The 7,725-nt window shown below is 44.2% G+C and overlaps 1 long non-coding RNA gene across 1 annotated transcript in view; it reads right to left on the bottom strand.

Annotated features, from left to right (window-relative positions):
* Nucleotides 1–1,314: 1,314 nt before the first annotated feature.
* Nucleotides 1,315–7,725, bottom strand: part of LOC309540969 — a 409,726-nt gene continuing 403,315 nt past the window's right edge. Inside the window, exon 3 of the long non-coding RNA XR_014223589.1 lies at nt 1,315–1,373. This is a non-coding gene — a long non-coding RNA (uncharacterized lncRNA). The remainder of the gene's footprint in view (nt 1,374–7,725) is intronic.

Below are 7,725 nucleotides of genomic sequence, written 5' to 3'. Positions count from 1 at the left end.
AAGCTTTTTATATTTTGTTTTAGTGGAGGTGATTCTTCCCATTTGCAGAGGCTATGAAGAGCATAGCTTCATGACTTGCCAGCCTTTCAGCACGTGATAAAAACAGTTTCTTCAGAAGTGAGACTGTCATTTCAAAAGCAAATATAGAGAATTTTTTAAAAAAACAAAAACACACCACACGGCATAAATTTGAAATGATAACGTAATAATAAATAGAGACGTAATATTAGAGACATAATAATATTAGAGACATAATCCTGAAACTTCCATTCAAACCCCAAACTGCTTCCCATCTCAGCTTTATACAATTGCTCATTGGTTCCTTGCTGTTCCATATAAATGACTGCTGGTGGTGGCAGTAGGTATTTTGAAATATCCATGCCTGTCCAGGGACAGGAAGTGGGCTTGGGTCTTGAACATACAGTGTGTGCAACTGCTACTTTAAGAGGAACAGATGACATTCTCTGTTTTAGTTTTGGCCTAATTGTTGGAGGCATTCACTGCAGGAATGAAGCCACTTACGAGTGGCTCATCCATGCTTGAAAATGTATTCGGGATTTGGCAAAGAAAGGATTTATTTCAATTGACTCACACATCCATTTGCACATGTGAATGCCTGGCTCATCCAGGACATTTATACAAATGTGGGATCAAGCATTCTTGAAGCCCCAGTCTACTTCCTGCCATGCATATTCAGCCAGTAGTTTGGAACATAGTTGCTGTTTTCACATCATGTTGAAGCACAGCTAATATTTAACTATGGTTTAACATGATTGTGCATACATAGCTCATCATGTTGTCCAAACCAGCTCTTGTAATTTGCTTTTCTCCAAGCAAGCCACAAGTGGTGAGCCAAGAACAAGCCTTAGCAATCCAGGTTCAGTTCACATGACAAGTCAAGTCTTCTGGGTCAAACCTCAAGGCAGTTGTGGCTATGGTGAAGTCACCATGGAGTGTCATCGTGCTTTTGGATAAATCATTTCTTAAAGGATTATTATTACTATTATTTAGAAGATGTATACTCTGTTTTCTTCACAGAACAGTGCAGTAATTAAGGAATTGATGGATGAAATTGATTATTTGAAATTCTCCGTATCTACTATCTGTGACTGCCTTAATATGACTACTTTTTGAAATTCAGAACCCAAGTGCAGCTGTGCCTTGGAAGTCGAACGGAATCCAATTCGACTTCCAGTATGTTCGCAAACCAAATCCTGCAGCCAATCAGAAGCCCGCGAAGCCCCACTGGACATTGGAGTTCCAAAAGAACATTTGCAAACCGGAACAATCACTTCCGGGTTTGCAGCGTTCGGGAGCTAAAACATCCGAGTTCCAGGGCGTTCGACAACCAAGGTATGGCTGTAATTAGAAACCTGGTTGCTATTACTGAAGGCTCAAAGTCACTTGCAACCAATGGATCTAATACATCTTACCTCAATCACCCATGTTTGGAAACCCCAATCCACAGGACTTTACTGCTGGAAGATTGGCTAGAGTCAGGGCAATTGTTAAAACATGTGATGGATAGAGTCACACCAGCTTCCTCCCATTCTCTAGACTCTGATCCATATTTCAAGATAAAATCAGTCCTCATCTCTTTCCTAATGTCATGATGTTTCTGTTAATGTATCAAGGGGAATGGTCCAAATGTTTGGAAATGATACAGGCACATGCTTTGCAAGATAGATGTCTCAGATTAGCTTTGACCATTTACTTTCAATGCACAGGTAAACAGTTGTGATAATTAACATTCTAAATGCAGACATTTCTTTTGCGGCATCCAAATTATTTGCCTTCAGACTCAAGAGATTTATGCTTAGAAGGGCTTCATTTTTTGGAAATTGAGCTTGCTTGCTTTCCCACAGAGTTCCTGAGAACTAGACAGCAGTTTTGTAATTTTGCATTTACGAAAAGATAGGCCGATGTTTCATTTCCAGTTCAGTTCAGAACCTTGTAAATTGGCTCAGGTTCCTGTAAACAAAATATGAAATTCTCCTTACATTTTTCATATGATACACTGTTCTTAATCATCTGAACTTAGTGTTATTTTAACCAGCTAAAATGAGTGACTGAACAATAGGAAATTGTATGGCAATCATGCTGTAAAGAAAGTGAAATGAAGGACAAAGTGTCATGCCATTGCCTTTCTAGGTACATTTTTAAACATTCACTTCATCATGAAAAGTTGCATTATGAAATGTCTAAAAATGTCACCCTGTGATATGATACACACAAAGAAACTCCATTGTGTTAGCCTGCAGGCAAACCATTTTTTAAAGTGCCAGCTGTAGTCTCTGTACAGAAAGTTAAAATAAAAAAAGACAAATGCCATAAATCAAAACAATAAGTCCCCATTGATTACTAGAATGCAGGGATGGGAGACACCCCCCCCCCTCAAAGGCTTCATGTCCTCAGGGGTAGCCTCTTGGGAGCTGCATGAAGAGATGTGTGGACCAGTGTCAAAAGCGAAAATTCTGACACATGGGTACACGCTCACATCCTATTCATCCATCATCTGGCCTTTTTCACATGCTCAACCATTTCCTAATTTGGGAATAAGCCCCACTGAACAAAACAGGGCTTATTTCTGAGTAGGGATGGAGGGGGAGTTTGATGCAGTTGGAATTTAAAGCTGACCGAATCAGAGTTCCACTTTCCAAAGCAATGTGAGAACAGACCCTCCAGGTTTTCCTATTTTCCAGGGACAGTCCCAGATTTACAGAAGTCGTCCCGGTTCCTGATTTGATTCCAGAATGTCCTGTTTTTTCTTAGGACGTCCCTATTTTCATCAGAGAAATGTTGGAGGGTATAGAGTTATGCGATGTCTTAGCTAAGGAGATAGGTAACTAGACAACCTTTAAAAGACGTCTGAAGGCAGCGCTGTATAGGGTTTTTAAAAATGTTTTATGTTTTATTATGGTTTTATATATGTTGGAAGCCACCCAGAGTGGCTGGGGCAGCCCAGTCAGATGGATGAGGTATAAATAAGAAATCGATTATTATTGTGATGATGATGATGATGATGATGGAATAGGATGTCCCTATTTTCACCGGACGGGGTGAGCTCCAGTTGCTTGGCCCCGGCTCCTGCCAACCTAGCAGTTTGAAAGCACGTCAAAGTGCAAGTAAATAAATAGGTACCGCTCCTGCGGGAAGGTAAACAGCGTTTTTGTGCGCTGCTCTGGTTCGCCAGAAGTGGCTTAGTCATTTTGGCCACATGACCCAGAAGCTGTACGGCAGCTCCCTTGGCCAATAAAGCGAGTTGAGCGCCGCAACCCCAGAGTCATCCGCGACTGGACCTAACAGTCAGGGGTCCCTTTACCTTTACCTATTTTCACTGGAGAAATGTTGTTGTTAATTGAAATTATATACCGCCCTATACCTGGAGGTCTCAAGGCGGTTCACAGAAAAGAATTGCTTGTTAATAGAAAGAGGCCTTTCCCTTGGTCCTCCTTTATATCCATTCAGCTGCCAACAGCTTCTATGGCATCACAAGTGGTCCGCAGTCATCCTAAGCACATTTGCCAAGTAGAATGTTTCTGGGTAAACAGTCATAAAATCACACGGCATAACAATTTTGTATCATGCAGGCTGGCAGGTGCACTTGATTTTTTGAAATAATTATTTCCCAGTTTCTAGCCAAAATTACAATTTTTATGCCTGCAGATCAATGATTGGTAAGTAAAGCAAGATGATTATCAATGCATATGCTGAGTCAGTGAGCAAATCTCACTAAGTTCAATGAGTTTTAGGCTTTAATCCTATGTGTTTCCTTGGAATAAAACCCGTCGAAGAAAGTGAAACTTACCTCTGAGTCAATACAAATAGGTTTATAATACACAGGGTATGTGAGAACAAACAGGCAAAGACAAAGGCAACAGAGTCTGAGGACAGACATTTTTCCTGACTTATGGATAGTACTCCAGACTGTGGAAAGAACACATGACTGGGTGGCCTGCTGTGTAGATGCTGGACTTTGATGGTGCCTTGTATATACTTTGGCCCAGGCTATACTCAGCATATCTTCCTATTGCCTCTTAGCATAGGGCCAAAGTGTATTGGACCAAAATACCCTATACACCAAATAGAGAATTCTGTCTACATGGAATCTTCGAAACAATCCATTCAAAATGCAGAACCAGGTGTTACAATGATAAATGAAGCAGTCAGAGAGAATCACTTGTGCCTCTTGGTGAATGACAAAGTACAAGGAGCCTTCCACAGATGTTGGAAATTATGAAGGAGCAAAGCAGGTGCTTAAATCCTGTTTACTAAAAATAGGAACAATGATCAGGTTACAAAAGAAGCTGGCATTTCATCTGTCAGGTGTCAGCTGGCAGTGCTCCCCGCTTACCAATCAGCTCTTACAATGAGCCCAACATTCAGTGTGTGCGTGTGTGTCATTCTTTGTTATCTTGTTACATTGCTATTGATCCTGGATTTGAAACCATTAAAAAAAACTTCCTGGCATGGTGTTCCCTAACAGCATATGTGTGGTCCGAAATCACGCATACTGTTTGCGGGAAGCTTTCTATCTCTAACTTGTTATAATAATAATAATAATAATTTATTATTTGTACCCCGCCCATCTGGCTGGGTTTCCCCAGCCACTCTGGGCGGCTTCCACAGAAACCAAAAAAACATTAAAATATCATACATTAAAAGCTTCCCTGAATAGGGCCGCCTTAAGATGTTTTCTGAATGTCAGGTAGTTTTCCATCACCTTGACATCCGATGGGAGGGCATTCCACAGGGCGGGCGCCACCACCGAAAAGGCCCTCTGCCTGGTTCCCTGTAGCTTCGCTTCTCGCAATGAGGGAACCGCCAGAAGGCCCTCGGCGCTGGACCTCAGTGTCCGGGCAGAACGATGGGGGTGGAGACGCTCCTTCAGGTATACTGGGCCGAAGCCGTTTAGGGCTTTAAAGGTCAACACCAACACTTTGAATTGTGCTCGGAAACGTACTGGGAGCCAATGTAGGTCTTTCAAGACCGGTGTTATGTGGTCTCGGCGGCCGCCCCCAGTCACCAGTCTAGCTGCCGCATTCTGGATTAGTTGTAGTTTCCGAGTCACCTTCAAAGGTAGCCCCACGTAGAGCGCATTGCAGTAGTCCAAGCGGGAGATAACTAGAGCATGCACCACTCTGGCCAGACAGTCAGCGGGCAGGTAGGGTCTCAGCCTGCGTACCAGGTGGAGTTGGTAGACAGCTGCCCTGGATACAGAATTGACCTGTGCCTCCATGGTCCGAAATCACGCATACTGTTTGCGGGAAGCTTTCTATCTCTAACTTGTTCTATGTAGGTCTGCCCTTGAAGCTGACCCAGAAACTCCAGCGGGTGCAGAATGCCGCAGCGAGGCTCCTTACAGGGTCCTTGCCACGGGATCACGTTCATCCAGTGCTTTACCAACTGCACTTGTTCCCAGTGGAGTACAGGGTCAGGTTTAAGGTGCTGGTTTTCACCTTTAAAGCCCTATGCAGCCTAGGACCCACAGACCACCTCTCCTGGTATGCCCCGCAGAGGACCTTAAGGTCCACAAATGACAACACTTTGGAGGTCTCAAGTCTCAACACTTTGGAGGTCTCTAGTTGATTGGTCTCAACTAGGGCCAGGGCCTTTTCAGTACTGGCCCCGACTCTGTCACAAGAGACTAGGGCCCTGTGGGACTTGACATCTTTCCGCAGGGCCTGCAAGACAGAGCTGTTCCACCTGGCCTTTGGTTTGGACCCAGTCTAACCCTTATGTTTTCCCTCCCCCTATGGTTTTGATCTATGGGCTATTTTTAAAATGAGGCTGCATTTTAAATTGCATTCTAACTTGTATTTTAAATACAAGTCCCCCCCCCCCATTATGTTGGTCCCCTCCATTATGTTTTTATTGTAATTTTACTGGTGTTAGCCACCCTGAGGGTATGTGAGAACAAACGGGCAAAGACAAAGGCAACAGAGTCTGATATGTTTGATGATATGTATGATGTTTAATGTATGTCCTCAAAGTCTACCCTGAGCAGATTGTCAGCTGCAACCACCACTTTTGAATTTTGAAGGGTTGAATCCTGATCCAAGTGGTTTAGACCACAGCACCACCCGCATCCCGTTAAACACACATGTGTACACCCACACACCAAAGAGCAGCTTTACATAGCATGATATCCAATTTATTACTATCAATATGGTTACAATCCTTTGCAGAGTTACCAGAGTGTCAGCTCCACTGAAGTTAGTAGTGTTTACTTCTGACTGCATAGTAAAATTTATTTTTGTAAAACACATTGAGGTTAAATAAAAGATATTCAGTCAACTGGAATACAAGCTTTAGATTTTAATCAGATATCCAAGTAATCTTGAAAATAACTGTTCCCGTATAAACTGCTAGTCTGAAGTGGGAAACCTGTCAAAGGAAAGAATGGAAGTAGCTCACCTCTGCTTGATTATTTTCCTAATTATATGACTTCCACAAACAAATCTGTCAAATCCATACACTCTGGCAGATGACATCAGTGCTTCTGACATTCCTCAGTCCACACTACAGACTTCCTACCTGAATATGTTGGAAGTAGGAAGACCCTGAGGAGCATAGCAGGTATTCCTGATGGCAGCCTGTCCTCCTGTTCATTATCACTTTTGCTTCTGGAGTCCTGGAGGTGGTTCTGATTAACTTAGACAGGGACAGCACTGCAGCTAAGTATTCCTGGGATTCAGCAAGATCCATGGTCAGGGTCTCTTCCGGTTTGGTGTCTTGGAGACTCTACTTAGCTGGATGGGCTAAGTACATAACCGTGAGTGGTTGTTTAGGCATTGGTTAAGACTATCTGTCCCCCCCCCCCCCCGCCTGGGGACAGAACTGACTTCTGGGCACCACCGGAAGCCAGAAGGGAAAACAATATCCGGGAGAAATGGAGCTGAGTCACAGGCCCTCACCTCTCTCCGCATGCTCTCCAGGGCTTGCCGGCCCTAGTCCCATTCCAGGGATTGGACGAAAAGATGGCAAGCCCCAGGATTCCTTTAACGGAATTCCCTTTCCGCAGCAACCATGGAGGGGCAGGCCCAGCCTATCCTAACCCCTCCGCCAACCAATTTATAACCAATGCCTAACTGCAACCTTACAAGTTGTGACGATTTGCTACGCAGTGGGCAAAAACCAAATGGCCCAGCCAATCAGCCAGATGGACAAAATTCCTACCAGGTCCCTGCCCCAACGGCAGGTGACCCCATGACAGGCATAGCAAGGTCAACGCAACAACCCCTTACTCAAGGGCGGGTGGGCGGGTGATCCGTTGCACGCAGCAAAGAGAAAGCTCCAGGCTGCGTGCAGAGTATTTAAACATTTTACCCTTCCCACTGAAATTGCAACATAACTTTTACCCCCAGCAACCCAGTGAACCAATCGTTGCCCTAGGCACTCTTTAGAGACCCTGCCTGGCAACAGAGGGGTGGCTCGGCAGACCCCACCGCAACACGGGCTCTCCATGAGAGAGAACACGCTTTGTCATGTACGTAAGCAGCTCACTCTAGTCCTCATTGGACATGTCCCTATCTGCCAACTCTGCATTGAGAAGGGAAGTCTGAAGTGGGATTCTCACTGTGGTGGGGTGAATGCATTTAATCCTCATGATATAGAATCCTCATCTGACCTTCCATTCAGACCTTTCCTCTCAACACAGAAGTGGAGTAGTGTTGGGGTTAGGATGTTGGGGGTTGAAGCTAGCATGTGCATGCCTACTCTCAC

Source organism: Podarcis vaucheri (assembly GCF_965113315.1).
Source record: "Podarcis vaucheri genome assembly, chromosome: 9".
Classification (NCBI taxonomy): Eukaryota; Metazoa; Chordata; class Lepidosauria; order Squamata; family Lacertidae; genus Podarcis; species Podarcis vaucheri.
Note: the sequence above shows the minus strand (reverse complement) of the source record. Positions and strands in the feature narration are given on the sequence as shown.